Source organism: Eleginops maclovinus, chromosome 13 (genome assembly GCF_036324505.1).
Source record: "Eleginops maclovinus isolate JMC-PN-2008 ecotype Puerto Natales chromosome 13, JC_Emac_rtc_rv5, whole genome shotgun sequence".
Taxonomy (NCBI): Eukaryota; Metazoa; Chordata; class Actinopteri; order Perciformes; family Eleginopidae; genus Eleginops; species Eleginops maclovinus.
In genome coordinates this window covers 14,792,372-14,817,341 of record NC_086361.1, presented here as the reverse complement: position 1 = coordinate 14,817,341, position 24,970 = coordinate 14,792,372, and positions in this window count along the sequence as shown.

The following is a 24,970-nucleotide window of genomic DNA, read 5'->3' as shown; positions in this document are numbered from 1 at the left end:
GTGTTGACAACTTTATGTTTTATTTATGGTCGTTTTATATATATTTTGTTGAGTTTCTCTTGGATAACTCAATTATTTGATTTCACAATAGCAGATTGAGATCTGCCAAAAGCCTACAAATATATTTAGATTCAATTAAATACCTATTGTTAAATGAGTATGGCAGTACTGTAGAGGACTTTTGTTTCTTATCAGCTAATGGATAAAAAGTCAGTGTTTCCTTAGTGGTTGCAATCATCACACTGTCCAACCAAATTCCTCAGAGGGAGCCTGCTGCATTCACCAAACTCAACGTATCGAGGGAACCCTCCCACCTCTGGTATTGAGTTAACAATGATATTACCGCATGTTGGATGGGATTTTAGATTTTTCTGCCTGGATCAAGAACAAAAAAAAAGTACTCTACAGACAGGAGAAGAAAAGTAAAATTGGAAAGAGGACCAAGGATTATTGCGAGGTAAACAGGAGGGAGATGACTGATTGAGAGAAAGGTAAAGTGGGGAGATTGGGTGTCTGAAAATGTCTGCGTACCTATGGGATTGTAAAGTATTTGTCCTACACATGTATGTATAATAGCTGCCGAGGGTTGCTATGATTGGCGTCGATGCTCCAGGCCCCATCCATCATCATCACCCACCTTGCTACACCTCGCTTGTGGACCCGACTTCCCAACTTCCCGCAAATCATCGGCCAGATGGCCCTCACCAACGCTCGCCCGCTTTATACACCTGATATGAAGCTATCCGTCATCTGATAACGACCGAGCTTTGGCGGTCCCCCAGCTGGGGCCTCTGCTGCAGCACTGGGCACTGGCGGGTATCGGGGATTGGGTGGTGGCGGGGTGGTGCACAGGCTGACTGCCCCTCTGATGGATTAGTGCCAGGTAGTGTGGCTGGGGAGGGGGTGGCAGTGCTGAGAGGTGTCCCCTAATAGGATTCACAGTCATCCAGTGGACCATGGAACAGGTGGAAGGAGTGAGAGGGACAACGGGGAGAAAGAGAGGGTGTGCAGTGATGAAACGTAAATCAGACAGCAATATAAATAGGAGAAAATGGTGGAAGAGCCGTTAAATTAAAAGAGACTATCCTCCCAAGAAAAATGACAAGATAGGTTATTTGATTGAGGATCTGTTTTTACTTTTAAGTTGAAGTCATTTTTGTTTATACTTCTAAAAACCAAGGTGTTTTCAAATCACTAGGACATGACATCTTCCTGTTTCATACCCACAGTCGATGTTTGTTTCTTCTAACTGAAAACAATTGTTCCCTAACCTCAAGAAGTTGTTGTGCCTTCACTCAAAACTTAAACTGTGGCACTGTCAGAACAGAAAAGGGTTTTGTGCAACAGTTATTTATAGCTATAGTGATTTATGTTTATGTTTGCATGACTGAACAGGGGTGTCACTGATTTATTTCGCCTGATTTTTTATGAAGACAATGCTACTATTGAAATATTTCAGCTATAGTCTAAAATAAGGGCAAAATCACCTTCAGCTGACTAATATGATTGCCATTTTCACATTGCATGAAATGTATTCAGCTCTAAATAACTCTTAACATAATTAGATAGAATACTTTAAGTGTTAACAATATCTTGCTGTGGATGATGATTGACAAGATAAAAATGCCTTAATGGCTTATGTTGAACATTGTGTAGCAGTGTTTCTGACTTACATATGCTACTGCACAGCGAGGGAGGCTGGCAGCACCGATACATTACACAAATACACATACCCACACATTCACAGACATACATTTATTCTGCCTCTCAGACACACACACACACACACACACACACACACACACACACACACACACACACACACACACACACACACACACACACACACACACACACACACACACACACACACACACACACACACACACACACACACACACACACACACACACACACACACACACTCACAGAGTAGCAGTTCTCATTAGTGAAGTCAGTGTGCTCTAGGCAGGCAGGAACCCTGCAGCAGTCTTCAGGAGTCAGAGGAGCCATTTGTCAGTGGAAAACAATTAGCGGGGAATGATCCGTTCCATTGGTTTTAATGAGTACAGCCGGGTCACTCTGCTCGCAGCAGCAACACGCAAAAGGTCATCAAAGGCTGAGAGACACGCACAACCAAGTCACATACGTAGGCGCAGAAACACACGCGCCACACACACACTTCTATTCATTTTCACCTCTTTGGGTTGCTTCGAATGTGCTGCATGCACACACGCTGATGCAATCACAAGCTGACAAATGGACACTCCCTGACACCTCACCCCCAACCATCCATTTCTCATCCCTTTGAAGCAATCCATCTCCCTCCACATCATAGCAGGCATTGAAAAGCCATCATGATAAGTGAAGTCTTGTATTATGTTAGGAGGGTATTGTGCATATGTGTGACCTTGGAAAGTACCTATGGCATGCTGATACATTATGTTTGTGTGGCTTATTAGGTGCAATATGGTAACTATAGTAACACAATGAAGAACAGTACAATAGCATATGGGAAGAGCATGTCAGTAATGGAAACGCTTGAATGTCGAGTACAGAGCTTCTGAGGTTGTTGAATAAACTACACTCAGATCTAAGTATAAAGGAAATCCATTGATCATGTAAATGTCGGTCTTTACCGTGTGACACATGCTGCACTACGGTAAATAAAACAAGTAGGATTTTGATTTATGTTGGAATATTAAAGACTTAAATTCAAAATGACTCTAATGGAACTGCTAAATGGTTGTGAAAAAAGCAGCAGAGATAATTAGCTACTTTGGAAGTATTTAATCTGTTTACCTGGAGGTCAAGAATGATTGTTCAAATTATGCCGGACTGACTCCATATTTAGGTTAATTATATTAAACCTGAGGCACATTAACCAAAGCAGAAAGATGATTGCCTCATTTGACTTGAATGTCGCATGGACGTATGTTACAGGCAAATATCAGTGACATAAGACATATACTGTAGCTATTGATGTAATAATTATCAATAGAATATATTCAGTGTTATATTAGTGGTTCAGCCAATATGTTTCTTCAACACTTACTAAACCTTATGAACATAACTTTTGCAACTTCAAAGTTTATTTCTAATAAAATAATTAAAATGCAACGTTTCACAACATTTTAATATTGAAGTTCTTTGACATTGAGGGTTTTTTCATAAAATCATTAAATGCAAGTTCATGGCAACAATATAAATAAAGGATTACAAAGCTATTAACTCAGTCTATTCCATCTTTTATTGAGGAAACATAAAGGCTACGGTATTTTGACCATTTAGTTGTTGAAAGAGATGTAGACCAATACAGACACAAAACAGAGATAGGTTTTGTTTCATGCAACCATGTATTAATTTTACAAGAGGTGAATTATTTAGCTCAGATATTCAATGGAGACACTAATTGCTCTGAGGCACTGACCTTCAGCACTGCCCACACAAAACACCAAAATAACATTCTTTCAATCTGCTGAAGCTCTGCTCCTTCTGATTTTTCACTCGATACAAAACACTCTAACCTCCATTTTTCTCCTGTCCACTTCCTTTAACCCTTAGATACATCTGTGTGTGTGTGTCGGTGTGTGTGTGTGTGTGTGTTTGTGTGTGTGTACATCTACTGCATGTAGAATACTACATAAAATCAGACCCTTTTATTAAAAATGTTTTTCAAATGTCTCCATATCCTCTTCCCCCCGCTACGTAAACCATCCAAAATTTGCCCTGTAATTCAGACACACTTAGAAAATGCAAAATGTTAGGTTGCACATACACGACACTCACTGTCAGTGTGTAATACCTCTGGTTTGAGAGGGAGAGAGAGAGTAAAATAAATGGAGACCACCAATAGAAACACATCAGGGTTCATGCGTTGTTCACACAGGAACGGGTTGTCCAACACTTCACTGCCCTTAATGGGCACATTAAGTGAGCAACAGCCATTTAGCATAACAGCCCACCTGGTGGAACGGCAGCCCCCGAGCCCTTCCCCCCATCCCACGCTGAAACCATGGATAGACCTCATGAGGGTTTGTGAACACTGTGACAAGTAAATTGGGGTGGGGGTGGGACTTAAGGTGTTTAAAATTGGAAAGCCCAGCCCAACACAGAATCCACTGAGTTATTTATTCTGTAAGCTCAGTTTCATTTTATGAATTTGAATGTCTCACCTTTAGATAAACAATTATAGTAATGTGCTTTCCCCTTTCTGTCCGAAGCCCATTTCACCAGACGAGCAGAGCACTGCTACATACCGCTAACACTTTGTTCCCTAATTAGCACAATTAAGCATAGAAACAAATACAGTTGTAGCTCTGTGGATTCACTGACTTAACATTTGTTGAAAGCAACGTCAAACATGGATATATGTATTTTAAACATTACTGGAAGTAAACATTAACTAAAACATGTACCTCTCCAGAAGTCAGTTCTGGGGTGATAGGTAAAGCGTGCTTAAGTTCACACGATACAGGGACAACAGGGAGTTTAAGACTGGAGACACCAACCAATTGTTTCCAAAATACAAGATTTTGCAGAGTTTTATGACCTGTTCACAATAAAGCATCCGACCACTGTTGCAAAACCAAACAATGTTATTTATGTTTTAGTTGTTAGTATTTTTTTCTATGAATGGTGTGTGTTGTTTTGCTTACAATACCCAAAAATGTCTCATTTTCACTACAGGACAAATATTCTTCATTTGTGTTCAGCTCAGATATTTCAGAAAAGCATGTGTTTATGTTGCAACTGTAAGTGGTTGTAATTGTGGACATGACTTAGAGAATGTCTTTAATGAAGACATGTTGCCTGCATTATTACGCTGCCTTCTCGCCCTCTTTCTCTCCTTTCTTGCTCACGCACACATTTGCTTGCAAAGTGCATCGGCAAATGAAAGGACGTGTCACGGCAATCGGAACAATGTAATTAAAAGTGAGGGAGAGAGGTGGAAAGTCCTTTATGGTGATAATGTGGCACAGTAATTAAGGGGAAATATCATGACCCTAGTGCCCACAGCATTTTTAAAAAGAGTCATTTAAGCCCGAGATTACACAGTGATTGTCAAATCAACGGAGGAGAAGGAGGGGGAAGGACTGTGGAGAATAACCCTGTCTTGATGGGGTGCATCGGTGATATAAAAGGGACAGATTCAGTATTCATGTACACGCCTGTATGAGTGTGAACTCAGTAAATTGACTGCAGGTATGAGAGTTGTGAAACATGGATATATGTATTTGTATTTCTCCTACAATTTATCAATCCTACTAAAATCATCCAAGGGCTTAGAAAATCTAAAAATGTGTTTTGGAGCATATTAATACACATTCGCCAAGTGCAGTATATTGTAATGTGTGTGGTGTTATGGCACTCACTAATATTTTGACAATGTCAAGCTCCAGTTGCAGAACAACCACAACTTGAGGAGTCAGACAAAGTGGAAAGGTGGAAGGAGTTAGACAAAGGGAACAAGGGAAAATAAAAAAGGGAGAGATCTTGATAATGACAAGCACTTCACAGTCAGATCCGACCTCCCTCCACCCACGCACCCCGATGAGATAATTCCTTCTACAAATTGCAATCAAAGCTCAGAAAAACACTTGAGGAGCAGGAGCCCTTTCAGCCATTAACTCGCCAGGTCCTGGGGTGCTGCTTTTTAAATATTACATTTCTTTGAATGTGTTTTCTGCATATTGTTTTTTTATGTAATTATTATTCCTATTTCTCTTTGTCTTCAACTCACCATTAGCACTGTTTGGGATTTATTAATATTCAAGCTAAATTACCTCATTGACAAAAGAATATTAAAAAGTTCATGCACTTAATCATCCCAGGTCCCTTTGTATACTGACATGACCTTGCTAAAGTGTGTTAGACAAAGCACCACTCTCACAAGAAGGCTGCCAGTTTGAGCGGTTTTCTACTGTTTACTGTATCACACTGTGAACAGCAACACATGATGTTTGCTCATTAAAGTGTAGGAAATAAAAATGGAAAAATATACAAGCTGCAAAAACAACCAGCATCATTAAGGACACATCATGAAGGAGTCACTATTGTTGTAAGCAACCAGAAATCCAATTAGAAAATGCTGAGTTTTGATACTGAGTCCATATTGTTTACACATCCTGTCTCCTATTTAGATACTCTGAGACCCAACATTGCAAAGCATAACTAGTACATCCATTAACCAGTGTGGTCACCCATTTCTCCCGAACATGTGGGTGTGCTGATGAGAAACATCATGAAATGGAACAAGCACAATCTGCACAGACGAGTGAGACATGAATGGGGATGTTAGAGTGAAAGTGCTTTGTGTGGGTGGAAGAGATGGCCAATGTCATATTTTCATGAACAATAAGGTGAAATGTGAACAGGTCAGTGGCTGTAGAAGTAAACAGCATTCCTTAAGGGTAATGTGGCAGGCCATTTGGACATTATTGTGACCCGCCTGTGGTTCCCCATGCAGGACCTGAAAGACCCTGAATGGCAGAGAAAAGAAAGCTCAGTCCTCTGCTGTAGATTGTGTGTCAAGTGGCTCTATTTGTCATAATTATGTGGTTGTAAAGGGAAAGTCTATAAAAGGTCTAATCAATCTGATTTAATTAAGTGCAGTCAGTCATTTGAAATGAGCAGAATAGAATTAATAAGCACATTGTAAATTTGCATTTAAACCCATGTAATTATGCCAATTCAGTTGCCTCAAAAGCACACTCATTTTTTATCACAAGAACAGAAAAAATACGGAAATATGTTTTCTTTATTTAATTCTGTATCAATATGCAGTGAGAAATGGCTAAAATAATGCAAATACTATGTTAGGTTTATTGTATAAAAAAATATTAACATGTCCTCTGTTACATTATTGCCGATGCTGTATTTAGCGTTGTTAGGGTGCTACGATGCTTTAGTAATAACAATTATGGATCTTAACATTTACATGTTTTTGAATATGTCAGCGCTTGAATAATTGCCTTTTCCCATTAGACAGTGTTTTATTAATCATTACGTTTGATACAATACAATTTTCTGTTGCAATATTTGATTTGGAAAGATATGCATGTATCTGAAAGGAAACACCTTGATTATGTAGACAATGCAGAGCACTGTGTGTGGATGTGTAGTGGAAGGAAAGAGGTTTCTTGCCTGCAGCTCTCCCTAGCATCACTCGAAACACGGTTGGTGTTGGGGAGTTTGGAGAGTATAAGATGTGGGGGTGAGAAGGAAAATTAAATGATCACATATTGGTTGGCGTGATAAGTGGAGGACCGGTTATTGGCTTACTGATGGACCGGCTGACTGACAAGGTGACTGTTTGTGTGTTTGGTCCCTCATGGATGATTCTCTGAGAAGCATTTCCTCCAGAGAGCACGGCATGGCGTTCTTTCGACTTGTTTTCATTGGAAAACGCTCTGCAGAAAACATCCAGCAACTCTCAGTCAGCCTCCTCAGAGATTAGCAACTTCACACTGCTTTTCAAACCATTTTTTCCTATGTTTGAACAGTCCTGCTCTAAAACTGTAGCTGTGATATTGTAATTGTTCTCACAGTGCAACTTTCCCTTTATTGCTGATTTGTTTAAACCCATTTCATGCACATTTCTTAACTGTGCAAAGCATGTCAAACATAATTTTACATGCTGTGTGGAGAAAAACGTACACACAAATAAACATCACAGCCTTGTCGACCGAGCTTACCTGCCATGGAAACAGCTGAAATTAACCACCTCCCACAATCCTTTGTTCTATTTACGTTTCAAATTCCGCTTGAGCAACTCCACCTCTCCCACTGAAAACCATATGGGCATGATGCAGGCCTATGCTCTAAACAGATATTACACTTTCTGTCACCAGCAGCGCTGCACATCTGTCTTTTAACAAGCACCAGCTGAAAAGGGTGGATTTTTTGGGGGCAGAAAGCGTGCTTGTGCGTATGTGTGTGTGTGCAAGAGAGTGATAAAGAGATTCGTTATTAAAAGAGAGAGGAGTGACTGTCGGCAGAAAGATGCCTACGAGGTTTTACAGTATCTTACACATCTATGTTTTTTTTTCCTTGATATCACAACGGTGCCTTGCTCTCCCAAGATTTCCCAGGCGGCGTTGAATCATTTCCAAGCAGCTTCCTCCATCTTGCCGCTAATCAACAAAGTTAATTTGTTTCCCCGTTTATTTTTACGAATCCTCAAGCTACCACACTTTCCCTCCGTTCCACAAAATATTTCTCTAGCTAACTGGCAAAAGCTCTCTTCATTTATCAGATCCACACAGCCGGCTTATTACAAGAGTCCTCTTATCTGTCATATTTCCTTCCAGTAGCGCTGCAGTGGTTACAAATGGGACTTAGTCTATCTGGCTTGGAGCTGATGAGGGGGGAAATGAAATTATTGTGATTAGATCTGACCCATATGCTGGAGTGCTTGGAGTGTGTGTTGGTGCATGTGTGTGTTGTGTAGGCAGAGGTAGAGCTACTTTATTGTGGCTCACACTGTGCTGGGTGGCAGTGGCTAGCAGCAAGATTAAGGCATTAGGCAGGGCTTGTACCAATGAAGGTGGAGGATAATAAGAAGCAGATCTTTTTCAATTGGTAATATTATGTGACGTTCAGCGTTTAACTCGTCATCTTTCTTCTTTTTTTCTCTTTCTCTAGCTCTCTCTGTTTTCCTCTTTCTCTCAAACACCCCCCCCCCCCCCCCCACACACACACACACACACACACACACACACACACACACACACACACACACACACACACACACACACACACACACACACACACACACACACACACACACACACACACACACACACACACACACACACACACACACACACACACACACACACACACACACACACACACACACACACACACACACACATCCCTTTGCTCTTTCTGTGAATAATTGAACATCTAGCCTGGGCCAAGGTTTAGCGTTATCATCTAGCGTACCGTCTGACTGCCAATCAGTTGACTCATCTACTCTGGTGGGGAAAACAAACAAGAGGGCACTGATGCAAGCCAACAGACGGCACTCCAAATCCTGAACCAACAGAATGAATAGAGGCGTGTTATCTCCAGGCAATCCTTCCACAATGAGAGAAATACATGGATTCAAAAGATGCAATAAATTGATTAAAGAATAAACAATTCAATGGAGATCTGACGCATACTGTATGTTTGCAAGCAGCAGTGATGAAGTTAATAAGACATTCTCCACGGGGAAACATGAATTGCTGCTTCTTTCTGCAGGATGTTATGATTCATGGTTTACAAATAGCTGTATTAAATACAGACCTAGCTTCTGGTTTGGCCTTCCACGATATAATCAAATCCTTGATAATAGTAAAAACAATATAACTGAGTTTTGTTTATTCAAATGAAAAGTGCACTCATAAACAACATTTTGAATGAATCTCTACATTTTGTAGCTAAATTAATGATGATATAATGCCCTTTATAACCCTGGTGATACTATTCAATCAATTTGCAATCAACCTATGGAGTGTCTCATACCAAAGAAGTGTACAATGTTTTCAAAAGTAGCCCCAAGCAAAACAAATGGAAGCACATACACAATGACATGTGGCTTTATATGACAACGCTTCCCTTCTACCATCCCTCTGCATCCCTTCAGAGAACATCAAGGCTCTGCAGCACCAGTCTAAATGTCACCACGAGGTGCCCTCTCCATACTTAACGTGGCCCAATCAATAATCGTTGGCCAGGAGCGTACAAAGAAGAATAATGAGCAACAGGCTTGGTGACACACACATACAGACACACACATTCATGAGTGTCAGTATTTTTCCTTGATGTCAATGTGTTGTTCTAGACTGAATATTTCAAAGCCATTCTTCAGCTCCACCCATTCTACATGCTACAAACACATTGATGTTTGACCCCTAACACACACAAATACATCCTGAGAAAGAGAGAGAGCTTTCTTCAGCTCATGCAATGAAGTGCACACTTCAGATGGTTTACACCAAAGAAGACATTGAATTAGCAGTGCAGTTTTAAAGCAAAAAAAAGGGCCTAATTTGAAGCATATCAAATTAAAACGTCTCTTAAATGTCAACTTTTCTATCAAAATATTAATAATAACAAAACAGGTAAATGAAAAATGTCCCGCCAGCAGCGTGTTATCTAAAAAAGATTATTTTTTTATTTCTGACTGAAATGATTTACTGAACTATAAACATTGATAAAAGTTTAATTATTCGAGTCACTTACTTAAAACATTCCCTGGTACCAGCTTCTCCAACATTTTCTCTTCCATTTAATCGTAAAGTGAATATTTACTGTTGATCTGACAAAACCAGTCATTAGATGAAATCTCCATGGGCTGTGAGAGCTTGCCAAAAACATGTGTCACTATTTTGTGGACCTTTTAAAATATGAAATAAAAGGAAAAGAGAAAATTTAAAGACTCAATTATTAGTTGTCGTGGACTTATAGTCTTTGCTTTCCTTAGAGTTTTCATTTAATTCTGCTTATCCACCTTATAGCAACATAAAGTAAAGGAAGAGGCTAATACTACTAAAGTCAATACGATTTTAAATATGTAGATATGCTGCAGTCGAACAAAGCTCCTTTAGCATTAAACTCTTTTCCACTGCAATGTTTATTTCTGTCCTTACTCAAACTGTCATCTTCACCAGAACAAGTCCACTGCTTGCGTTACAATGATGACGGTTCACAGAACATAAGTGGGAATTGGATTCCTGCGCCTGGTTGTTCCCATTTTTTTTATTTCTCTGTAATGGCCTTAACGCAAGTGGTTCAATGAGGCTGTGCCCCGCTCATTTCATTAGCATCAAGTCCTTGGACAAGGCTATTCGAGGGCCTTCGTACGCAGCTTGTTTCTACAATAATGGGCTATGAGGCATGTAAGTACCGAACAGAAGAAACAGCAATATTTGAAACCATTTTGAAAACCATTAAGCTTGTCGTGTGTGCATGTTTAAGTAAAATGCAGCTGAGAGGTTTTGTACCAAAAGTCTTTGACGCATGAGGACGACTGTCTTTTTGTCTCTCAACTGTTATGTGTCTCTGCTCTAAAGTTTAATATTGGTCTAAAGCATTTTTTTTCCTGTTGTCTCTCTGCTTTTAAATTCATGAACAGTCCTGTCTCTGTATATGTGATATTCTGTATGATAATATGGACTTATGCAAATGTGTGTGCTCACTTTTGTGCTTTTGTGTGTGAATGTGCACGGCAAGGCAGATTAGCATCTCTTGGCCTCTAAGTGAACACATCTGCAGTCAGGGCTCGACATCTGGATCTCACATTTTCTCCCACCATCACTTCTCCCGCTAAAAATGAGCATGCAAGAGAGGAAAGGAGCGAGTGAGAAGGAAGTGCTACTCGAGCAAAGCATTCCACTCAAAATCACTTTTTACCTTTGAAGCCTTTTTTTCCCCGGGTTCTTCCTTTCTTATTTAACTATCCATTTGTACACACTCACATCTTTGGTGTCATAAAATGTATGTGAGCCATACACACACATTTATTTTACTATTAGCTGAACATGTTCATGGGCACGTAGGGCTGTAGCTACTGTATCGTAAACCTCGGTTTTTTCATCATCCAAAAAATACCATAACAATAAATAAGCAATTTCACAAAAGGAAAACTGTTGAAAAAATAATCTGACCTCAAGATCCATTCTACAGATGTAATGGAGCATTTGATATCACGTGAAATGTTACTTGTGTGTGTAGAAACATGAACCTGGACCTTCACCATCTCTAACCCCAACCCTAACCCTAAACCATAAATGTTTATTTTTATGTGGAACAGATTTTTCCCATATGGGAGGCGAGTCACTCACTAATAATCGTGCGAACAGATTATAGTCCCCACAACATGATAAACTCAAAGAAAACACACGCACACACACACACACACACACACACACACACACACACACACACACACACACACACACACACACACACACACACACACACACACACACACACACACACACACACACACACACACACACACACACACACACACACACACACACACACACACACACACACACACTCACTCCAGGCTGGATGGCAGCTCTTCAGCTGGGCTGATTTAGCGGTCACAGAGTCAAGCTCTCTGCGCTCTGGGACAGACAGTTGGTCACAGAGCCCGTCCAAGACCCATTTAGCCCTCTCACCCAAAACAGATGTCAGAACATAGGCCATAGAAATTCAGATCTCACACATAGTTTGACCCAAGAGCTACATGACATACCTGGGGGATACTTGATGTACAGAAAAACTGTTTAAATGTCAGATAAGGCACCTACAATATGTACTTTTTACTTTTAGAGGTTATCACTGTTTAGCAAAGTTTTCTGAAGGGCATTAGGTTTCTCTGCCTTTTTACCCCTCCCCTCTTTCTCATAGTTCCCCTTTGATCATGATACAAGTATATTCATTTCAAAAACTCCTGAGGCCTTCTTTCTCCTCCCTCCTCTATCTCTCTCTTGCCACCATCCATTAGATGACAAGGGACCAGTTCAGAGTCCATATCAAAGCCCATCTGGGTTTGAAGTCTGTCTTTCTCTGCCTCGCAGTCATCCTCTGGAGTCGGTGTACAGCCGTCCATGACCGCCCCACTGCTCACTGCTCCCAGCCCCTTTGACTAAGGAGGGATTCTGGGACTCGAGCCTCAAGGTGGGTGGCTAGATAGAGCATGACCTGACTCCATGCTGGTCAATACTTCATTATAAGGCCCATGACCAAAACTAAGCGACGTGTGGAATGAAACTGTGTCATACTGGGTGTTTATGTTTTCTATCCCCAATGCCAGATGAAATATAATATCAGCATAGTGTACTTATTTAAATACAAAAACAAATAATGCATGGTTTATCTAGGATATAACCACTTTGAGAGAGATGTATCTAATGGCGTTTACTGTAACATAAACAGGTCTTATTGTTTTTTCAAATTCAAGCGTCATTTGTGTTTATGCGCATGTTTGTAATATCAACCGTTTCCTTATTCATATGGCTTTCTCGACCGTGTGTTAACATTCAAATGGATTGGTTACTGTATGGGTTTTGACAAATATCCTCATATGGGAAACAGCAGCTGTGAGTCTATGAGGCAGAAAAACTCCAGAATGGCAATGTTTTCCTCGTGTGAAGCAGACACTCTGGAGGGTACAGGCAGCAACACACCCACACACCCACGCACGCATGCACCCACGCACGCACGTGCACACACACCCACACCCACCCACGCACGCACGCACGCACGTGCGCACACACACACACACACACACACACACACACACACACACACACACACACACACACACACACACACACACACACACACACACACACACACACACACACACACACACACACACTACATTGATTTCATTCAAGTCGTCCCTCTTATTTCCAGTCAAGTCAAGTTTACAGAACACAAAAAACGTTTTTAGAAATGTGATATGTGTTTCCGTAAAACTCAGATAGCTGAAGGACTATCACAATGCTTTTTATTCTTATCCCTATAAATATAAAACAAATGTCAATGTTTGTCATGCTTCCCTAATATAATATCTTTACTTGCACGCCTTGTACGAGCTTGTTTTACAGTGGCATGTACGATGTAGAAATTATGCGATAGAGACACAGTATGTCTTCTTCACACACTTGCTGACACTTTCTCTCATAACTGCCAACCACATCTCAATGCCTGTGCAGTGTGACACCATCACAATACCCCTTGTCTTCTCCCATGAACTCGCACACACATCATACACTTGATAAAATATTAACTAGATGCGTCCATTAGAGCTGCCAGCCCCTCTGAAATAAAGCTGATGGATTTACAAGTTCACACAACTGCTTCAGCAAAGGGACCCACAACTCCCCTGCCTTTATTTGGTGCTTTTCTTTTTTTTCTCAGTAGCCCCTCTGTGACCTCCTCCAGCTGTTTAAAGTACAGCTCTGTCTCTGGAGGAGAGGGGGATGGAGGCATTCTCCTAATTCCCTTACCACACACATTTGTACAAACTCCCTGTCCAATTCCAAAAGTCTTCACCTGAAGCCCCAGCTAAAATAATCAAAGCTAACAAGGGACTCCAAGAGCAAGGCCAATAGCAACAATAGTAAAACAAGCCAGAGAGAAGTGAAGTTTAACGATGGATAATTATTCCATTCTTTAGGAATTTCGACATTGTTTCTCTGTGGCCATGTGATCTTGAGGTGAAATGAATGGCCTTCTATGGATAACCTATCCCACAATTAAATTACGCCAGTTGGCTTATCTTTTATGTTTCTGTTGTTTCTACGTGCTCTTTGCCTTTTTGTCACTTTCATATCATTCTATTGATTTGAACAGAATCACTGTTACCCGCCTGCTTACACAACACCAACTCATGACCTCTGTCGGCATGGGGAGGAAGGCCAAAAGAAGACAAATGTCTGCTTTTGTGGAAATGACACAGAACAGCTACTTTCTCCTCATACCTTTTCCCTTTTAAGGCCCTGCTGGCTGTGAGAAGCTCAGCTAGTCAGCTGCATATAAATTCAGACGGCTCCAACTCTGTTCTGGGTCCCATTCTCAAACCGGGGTTACTGGCAACAAGCTCATTGATGACAAGACCATTTCTAGTCGGCTTGCAAGCTGCTGATGGAGTAAGTGTAACTGATAATCTGTGACAAGAATAGGCTAGCTTGCCAGAAAATGCAGAAAACTGCAGACGGAGACTCACCTAAACATGAATCTTAATCCTCATTCTTCTCCAAACCACATCTCTAAATCTAAGTGAATGGCTTCACCACTGAATCAACGTGCAATTTAAACGGGAGGCTTTTATGTCAGCTCTAATGTGATGAATAGTTTAAACGGCCTTAACATGAACTCCTGTTGGAAATGACTGCAGCTAGGGCAGATGATAAAACAAGGGAAAAGTTCAGCTACTTGTAGTAGGGAATTCACTTAGGAGCGATAGATGAATTTAAGCACACATTACCTCGTTCAAACACTTAAATACTACAAGAGATCAGAGATAAGCTTTCAGCCAGTTCTGCAACACTTACAGTATCTCGACATCGCAACGTCAAAACGGCGAGTCCTTTGAGTTGCCTGAGTGATCACAGTGGCTCCTAGATGTGGGAGTTGCTTGTCAAATAAGACAGGTAGATAGGATGCTGACAGGCAGCAAGGTAAAGACGCAGGGGAGCGTAGACCAGCCATTAGTGCGGATTGATTTAGGTTGAGGAGCCACCCACGTCCGCCTTGGCAGGAGCAAAGTCGAGGCCAGCAGCTGTGAGAAGCACCAGGTTAATTAGCGGTGTGTAGGTCTGTTCAAGTGTGCGCGCTGTGTGCTAATATAACTCTTCTTTCCCTTGTGGTGTGTATATGACCAGATGTGTGCTAAATTACACACATTACAAATGCCACCCCCCTGCAGACCCAGTCCCCCACATGGGTTCACATACATGAAAACACACACAGACAGAGAGAGAGAGAGAGAGTAGCATCGTTGGCAAACAGCTGGCTCCATCATGCTCCACCATTGGTTTGATTAGAATAACTCCATCCCAGTGTCAGAAATTGCATGTGGAGACAAACACACCAACCCTATAATCATAGATGTGTGCAAATGTATGCTCATGCTCATCATTCTCCATCTCTTTAGCTCTGCAATGCCTGATTTCTCACCCGTGGCAATATAAAAAGGATCAATTGTGGTTGTCATTAATCAGCATGGCCGCCTGGCAGTCTCTAATTCATATCTTTCAAATGCAATGGGAAGAAAGTAATAGGTCACAAATTATACACAGGGAGCCTTGTAAGGCATTGGAGACAGTGGGTTTTAACAGAGCACACACTGAGTCACATTGTGACACACACGTGGCTGAACAGACAAGAACGCACATATACACACTCCACGCAGAGGAGTCACACACCTTCTATTTCTCCCCTGGTGAGAGGTTTGACAGGACCTGAGGTGAGGAGAGGGGTAGCGAGGGGAGGAGGCAAGAGGAGGGCAAAAAAGCGAGCAGTGAGGAGATGAGTGAGCGACTGTTCCAAGTCCTTTAACAACAGCACGGCTAAAATGAAGCAAGATGTTTTCCCTCGACAGCCGAGCTCTGTTTTAGTGATGGCGGGAAGCAGCTGTTGGACTGGAGCCACATAAGAAAAGAAACCACAACAGAAACCCTCGCCATTCTCCTGAAATCCATTCCTCATCAGTTTAGTGATAAAAGCTAATGGAAAAAATCTTGACCCAGACAAGAACACAAAGTGACATTTTCAGTCGAATGAATGTCAACAGTCCAAGCCTCATCGTTCAGGGAAAGACGCACGTAAAATATTGGTAGTGGCCTGGATATCTCTTCATTACAAAAAATACGATGCCTTTGAACTGACATTGTGTTTTGTTTTTCGGATCACAAGTAAAGCCATGTAGTGAAGCATGTAGAACACACACACACACCACCACACATACAATTCAACACACTCTGATGTGATGCAACTCCCACATATGAGTTGAATTCAGCATGTGGGATCGAGAGCTGAATGATATAATTGTCACCAGATGTAACGGCCTGTTGAGCAGCAAGTTCTGGTTTCTAAATAAACAGGCTTTATGACTCACAGTGGTGACGGAGCTCCGGTTTCCCCTGTTGAAACACAAATAAATAATCAAGCGCACCCCCTCAACGTTCCACCATTACCATTTTGTTCTTGGCAAGTTGTTGCAGGGGACTGTATGGTTCGTATTAGCCTGAAGGGAAAGAGCTTTTTCAATATGGTTCTGTATTTTGTTTGTTTTTTTGAGCACAGTCTTGCAGACATACAGGCGCAAACAATACAAAAACCACACACTCAACGTGAAATAGTTTCTGCAATATTTAGCTTTTTCTCTTTTTCTCTTTTGATATACCTATATCTGCCATTCCTCTGCAAAAATATAAAAGACATGCTGCTGTACAAGTTGTTGAGTAACACTATACTTCTTGTTAAGAACTCATTGCAGAAACGACTTCAAACATTGAAAACAATATTAAACCATTTTAAATGATTGCAAACTCACAGAAACTAGTAGTAGTTTGACATTTTCGTTTAATTTAATTTCTGGCAGAGATTAAGGGATTGATAATCGCTTCTGTACGCAAAGTGTTTGCTCAAGCTAGCAGTTGGTTAGCTTAGCATACCATACTTGAAACAGGGTTAATCAGGATCCATTCAAAGATCTCCAAAGACCTTAAAAGCTCAATAATAAGCATGTTGTTCCTTTTTTTCTCTCCATCCATTCAAAAACAATATGTGAAACGTGCATGGATGGATTTACGAGTGCACTAACTTCCGGACACAAGTCTTGTCACTGCTAGTGGCAATTGTTTCGAACTATTACAGTCCCCTGCCTTCTCAGTGAGTCATAATTGGTATTTTTATGAGTTGCAAAGCACTTCATTGCTTATAAGCCACTCACAGACTCACAGGTTCATATTTAGCAGGCTGCAGAAAAAGCTGTGCACCAGCTATTCCTTCCAACCATTGGGAGTATTTGGAAGTAATGCAGCTGCAGGCGTTTAATCCTGCAGATGCACACATTTAAAATCTCTGCTATTAAATTGGACTCATTCGGGTACTCTTTATCAATGACATTGTGGGTCTTTGTTTAAATGTCAAGGCTCCATAGCTGTAAAATATTCAGTATGAAGTACATGAAATGACTGTCTGTCCCCATTTACAGTAACACAACCGGTGGCCAATTTTTTATAACATTTCGTACTGTTAAGCAAACGCCAGCCCTTCCTTTTTCCCCAACCCCTCTCATCACATATGCAATTATCCACTCAGTGTGCTGGGCCCAGTGTCAAACCTGCAGTACCCACGACATCACGCTCACATTAGCCCGTGCGTATTAGCCGTCAGTCTTTTTGGAGTCCAGAATGAGTGCAGAGCATCTTTTCACCTGCCACGTGCCAGCAGGTAGAATTTTAATAATTGACGGCCAAATTATAGAGATTCTGCAGAAAGGAGACAGGTTAATAGCCTGTGCAGAAGACAGGAGTGAGTGTGATTATGAAAAGCATATGCTCACACAACTATGTGTGAAAAGAAAGAGCGAAACTACATACAGCAGATCTATATACAGAAGAAGAAACTACATACAAGACATTATTCATATTTCTAATGCAATAAACTCGACTCATTCTCTCCATTTAAAGAGAGCTGCGTCCCTTGATCTCGCTAATAGTGAGAGGTTAGCCATGCATTGAACTGATGAGCTGTGTGGGGCACCCATTAACCATTAGTGCCGCTATGAATCTTAATGAGCCGATAAATTCTAATAAAGCGGCGACAAACACACAAAATGGAGATGTGAAGATGCGTTTTATATAATGGAACACAAAACACAAAAGGACAAAGTGAGAAATAAATCCTGGGGTCGGCACTTAGATGCAGTAATGTGAATGTGTGGATATAATCAAGTTCAAGGAAAATTCAAACGTTTTAAACTTTCGCTTTATCTACAAAGGGGATTCGAGTGCACACGCTGCTTTTTAATAAACAAATGTTACACACATTTTCATCCAACTTTCAAAAGTCCTTCACTTGGCAATTCAACAATTTCACAACCCAATATCCATGTATAGAGAAAAGTCTTAAAAGAAATGTTATTTATTTGTTGCATTAGAATAGGTCTGAAAAAACAAATACCTCCTTCATCATGCAGTTTTATTGTTCTTCAAATGGAAGGGAAAACTCACAAAAAGAGGACAGCTATTAGTCTCCTGGAAGAAAATCCAAACAAAATGAACAAACGCAGCTTTTCTCTGACTACAAAAGACTGTCGTCATTATCAGTATTGACGGATTCCAAAACATTTCTGCAAAAACATAACGACAGTCGTAACTACATTCTATGCATTGGGTGCAATCCACAACATTGTGGCAACATTTTCTATGCATGGGTAACAGCCAAGAATCAATCTGGTGTTGTCGACGCAAGGAACTCAAAAGGAGAGAAAATTGTTTCGGGACTGAGTTGAAAACAAAAATCAAGGATCTAGCTGGGTGTTGAAAATAAGTCAAGGTGACTTCAGGAGATGGTGACAACAATAGTTTCAAAACAACAGACTTTCCATTGTTTGTACTTATTGATTTGTTGGACTGATCCAGTTAAAGAAATGTGATGCAAATAAAACAAATAGCTTAATACACTTCCTCACATTAGAGGAAGAATATGGGTTCTTTCTAACTGTTTTTTCCCCTGTCAACTCTACTCTGCTTGTAAACACCTTCATTTTAGCCATTTGACTGTAAAAAGAAAATATCTCAAATAAATAGTCGAAAAAAAGATTGGTTTTGGCTCCGACACATGCAATCACATTAACAGAGCACCACTTTTCACATTTTCTGTTCCCTATTCAAGCCTGATGATTTTCTAAATTTCAAAAGCATTTTGATTTCTGCATAAGCAACGTCAACCCCCTAAAACTGCCACTTATCCATCAAGAAAACTCAGGATGTGGTTAAAAAAATAAAAATAAGAAATACACAAAAAGAATGACAGCAGGTGTTTTTAAAAAAAAGTTCCCCATCAAATATATTCAAGCCACTTTCTTTTTAAAAGTCAAGGCAATCTTTTCCATTTGACATGTCCTGTGTACTTTGTTGAATAAAAAAAATGTTACTTTTCAGAGTTTATTGTAAATGATAAAAGAATGTCAATCACTACGGGCTCAATCAGTGCAGTTGTGAAGATGAAAAGAGGCTTTTTTAAATGAATTGGATTGTTTGTCATTTCAAAAGTGGCAAATAACAAAATGGAAAATATGAAATGGTTTGTTTTGTAAATATCAATTTGTTAGGCACCACACAAAAAAGAAAAATATTCAGATCCCACAAACTGATTAATCTGTTCGCGCTTTTACTCAAGGACACACAGTCGACAACACAAACAAATTCCAAATATTTCTCGCTGCCATTGTTTTATGTATTTGGCTTTTGTGTTGAATAATTCCAGGGTTATTCAGAGGGGCCACAACTAGAATTTCGCAATTTTGAACATCAAACATGTGTATAGAAAATAAATTGATGGTTAAGATTATGGTTTTGAACAAGGATTCACCAGATAGGTAGAGCACATGACATTTTAAACATGTATCTGAATCAGTGAGATCAGGCTCAAAACTCATATAAATTGGGTTGATGAGATGGACTTGGAATGGGATTACTGTGTGTTAAGTTCCAGGTAAGAAAAACATACTGTACTGCCCTAAAGTCAGTGATATACAGTATTTTCTATTCATAAATCCAACCTGTGGACCCGCTGTGTTTTCACTTCCTCCATGGTTTCACAGCATATTACTCTAATCTTCCTCCCCCTTCATCCCCCTCCACTTCCCCACCTTCAGTAGCATCTTACCTTGCCGTCCTCCCTGCCTCCCCTTCTGTCCCCTCTCTGATATACAAACAGTACAACAGCTGGATGTAGATTGCTTCATCCAGGCTTGGCTAGCTACCAACTTTCTCTCTCTGCTATTTTAGGCTCCTACCTCCCTTTCTCTCTGTTTCTCTCTCAATTTAGTAGAAAGCATAAGAGACTGTGACAGATGTTGAATCCCTCCTTCTCTCTCTCTCTCTCTCTCTCTCTCTCTCTCTCTCTCTCTCTCTCTCTCTCTCTCTGACTCTCTCCTCTCCCCTTGCTCTCTGTTTTATTGGTGAAAATTTGTGCAACAGCCATTGACACAGATGTTGGATGTTGTACGCAGGACCCAATTCTCTCTCACTCTCGCTCTCTCCGAGTCTGCACCTGTGCAGAGTCTGTGCCAAGCTCCTGTTGCGTCTAAATGGGAGGTCCAAACATTCCCGGAGCTTAGCTCATGAAAGCAAATCTCCCATTATTATAAACTGTATTATGGGCTGTCGCTGGGGCAACCCTGTTGGAGAGTCACCAGCAGCTAAATGATGCGAGAGGTCACGTGCATGCAAAAGCATGTAAATACTCACATCTGCATGTAAGTGTATACATACACAGATTTACAGGCGCAGCAGTCTGTATAGCTCTGACCTGTAATTAGAATGACAGACATATATTTGTATGCATAAAGTTTCCTATTATCTGTACATGCTCACACAAAAATAAACATACACACACATCGATCCGATCGAATATTGCTTATCACACTGAAAGATGTTGTGACCGAAGTTTGATAAAAGCTTTTTTGTGTGATTTGGAAACTATGATTGTCATTCATGTAGCAGACCAGCTTGACAAGGGGAAAAAGTATTACTATTATATCTTATTGAAGTTTAAGGCTTAATAATTTGTCATTATTTTATAACTTTCTACCCTATATATAATATATTTTTCTTGAAATCAGTCAATATCAAATAGAAACATCTTCACCAGCACAGGCAGTGAGTTTTGTTTTTAACAGAAGGATGTTTAGGGCACTGATGCACAGCTGTGCCTGTTTTAGTCAGCAGGAAACAGATGTTGCTCTTCTTTTTCCTTCTTTGACCAATGATTTCATCAGCTTGTTTTTTGATAACCAAAGACATGGTGAGGAAAGGAAAGAAGTGTGATACTTTCAGGTGTATCATAGATTTTTATGATTGACATATTCAATGTATTACTTTGAAATATACACAAATCTATACTGCAGGAAAATTAAAAAACTTAAGGGAATGAGGATTATTTAAAGAAGTTAGTTCTAGGTGGGAACCCAGTGGGGTATTTCTCTACATTATTAAATATCTGGCTGAATCAAGTTTAGGAAAACAAATATTTAGTTATTTATTATCACGAGTTTGTCACTGCAAAACTGCTTCACCAGGAGTGCATTTTACGATCACACATATACAGAAATCTGAAATAATAACAGGTGCGAAAGTATCAAACACTATTATTTAACAAACACTTTGCTGTCGTACTGCTTAAAAACTACACCATACCTGTGACATATTTCAAGACTCATCTTCTGTTGTACATATTTGAACAGTATATTCTTCTAATACCTTAACAGAATGTATTAAATATTGTATGTACTGTATCAAAGTGGTGGATGTTTCATATATCAAAATCTAAAATAAATAACAGATGGAAGTGAAGAGGAAACTGAACCATGGAGGAAAAGAAGATAGGTATACTGTAGGACGGATGGCACAAGTTGAGGATGCAAATGAACAATATGTTATGTGTGTGTTCACCAAGGGAGAGGAGTTCAGGGAGCCAGATAGAGAGGGAGTAAAGGATGGAGATGAGCGAGAAAGCTGAAAATGAGTGTGAAACAGATCGGAGGCTGTGTGCAGAAGCAGCAGATGGACTGGGGAGCAGCAGAGCGAGGCGGAGGAACACAGCCTTTGTTCTCCCTGCTGTCTGTCTGCCTGCGTTTTCTGCCTGTCTGCATGTCTGCCTACCTTTCTGTCTGCCTGCATCCTGTTAGTTTGTTTGGAAAAGCTCACCAATACGCTCCTGTTTCCCTCATGGGGTTTTATTTCTCCTCTATTCTTCTTTCAGTTTAAAAAACTCTCCCATCTCTTCATCTCTTTTTCCTCACTGTACCTCGTTCCCTCTACCTCACCTTCCCTTTAGTCTGCCTCGCTTTGACCTCCAAACTACCTTTTGTATGTCTGTGTCTTTGTTCAGTTTCCCGTTTTTTACTTGATTACATCAACAATCCTACTGTCATTTATCCTCCTACCTTCACAGCATGTATGGTCCCTGGAGACCTTGAAGACCACCTCTCTCTCATTCTCTCTCTCACACACTCTCTCTCCCCCTTGTCTCTTATGGTTGCCCATAGCCCAGATGTTATGGCACATGCCATTACACCTACACACCATTACTCCTAATGTCTCACTGGGGTGAAAGTATGCACGTGGCGGAGCTCATCTGTGACAACAATTACACACACATGCACATCACACACACACAATGGCAAATGGTAGAGGTAGATTTGTTTTTATGCTGTTGGTGCTTTCACCCAAATAGTTTTTATACCTTAAGATTTTAAGACTTTGTTGTATAAGTTGATGTATGTGTAGGATAGCTTGCATCACAACATTTGTAGTAATATTTTAGTGTGTTTTAGTTTTGTCAAGTACAAAAAAGTTAGTAATCTCCCAAGTGGCATTTAAGTGATATCTTCTTTATCGTTGCATTCACATTTCAAACCTACAGTTGTGTGTGTATGATTCCATCTGAGCCACCCTCCACAGATCATCCCAGCTCTCCTCACAGTGGGGGGGTGCAGTGCCATGCCGTGAACAAAGGATTAGGATGAGACAATATATGTGTGTGTGTGTGTGTGTGTGTGTGTGTGTGTGTGTGTGTGTGTGTGTGTGTGTGTGTGTGTGTGTGTGTGTGTGTGTGTGTGTGTGTGTGTGTGTGTGTGTGTGTGTGTGTTATTGCACACATAACCCTATGTCCTCAGGGCTGACTGCTGCCTAGACTCTATTCTATCACCATCCATCTCTTGCGGTGTGTGCATGTGAGTGTGTGTACACGCGTGCGCACTGATGCTATCATCGTATTAACATAGATGACAATCTGGCGCGAAGGTGCTGATCAAAGATAAATTTTCCTCCCTGGCTCGCCTCCCGTTAATTACGCCATCTGTGTAGGAACGCAGCGTCCCGAGCGCGGGGGAGGCCGATCCGTCAAACGCTCCCGCTCTCCGGTGCCGACAGTAATCCACCAGAGACTGATCGCCTCCAACCCTCAGATAGGTTACGCACACATGGACGCGAGGGCACGCATATTCAATGCTCAGTAACACACACACATATCCCAATACAAACTGTTTTTGTGCTTTAAAAACCTCAAACCACACACACATGCAAACGAAACCCTCTGCTCACCTCTCACCGCCAATCACACACATTTCAACACCTCTCATGCAGCATTTAAGTCAAATCTCCCTGACAAGTTGCCATTTGGCCCATGTCAAAAGCAGCTTTCAGAGTTCAAGTTACACTTGGTTTAGCTGGAAGCCAATGGAGCTGCACCAACAGCTTATACTGAACAAGGAAACTCCTGCACAGTCAGGGCTGTAACAAGGCAATAGGTGTAGTTCACTGAGATATGATATACTTTTGGCAACTCAAGTCATTTTCACAGACTTCAGGCATTCAACCAAGACTATGATATATTTACGGAAGTGCAGCCTCAACGCACAGGACATGCAAACCCTGGTCTCAAGCCGGAATTATGCCTGTCCTTCAACCTTGTCATGCTTTATGAAAAGAAGAGGGAGAATGAATGTACAGGTATGAATTAAACAGCTTCACAGTAACTTCTGTGCATGCTTTCAGACAGACATCTTTCTGTTGGCAGGTTTCAGAGCCCTGTGCTTTGTTCATACCACTATTTACCCACATATGATAGGGATCTAGGCTCTGTTAATACACTCATATGTTTCTGAAGAGCAGTTTCGAAGCACTGCTAACTCCAACAAACTCAGTGCAGGGAACTAGCCACCCAAAGGTAACCAACATGGTACCAACATGTCACTCAAAGTCGGTACAGCCCTAATTATGCGTAACTTCAACCCTTGATATAATTTAAATGAGTAAGTAATGTAAAAAATATCATCTGCCGTACAGTACAGTTGTTACAAATTAGAAAATTACCTAGCAAGCATTTTTAATTTAGTGATATACCATCTAAATATTTATTGAATATAGCCTCAGCAATGCACTACGACCAAATCCATATACTTGTTTGCATTCATTTATATTCAATATGAGTAATCTTATCAGTGACTAACAAGGTAATTGTATTACTCTGTACATGAGGGTAACATGGAAAAACATTCCCAATAGGACGGTTAGTAAGTGCTTTAATTGACAGATGAACACAAAGGATGGAGATAAAGAAGGCTGTGCTCATAATGGCACATCACATCTCAGAGGAAAAGATAAAACACAAGTAATTATAGGTATAGAATATGACTATCTTCAACAGAAACCACAATTTA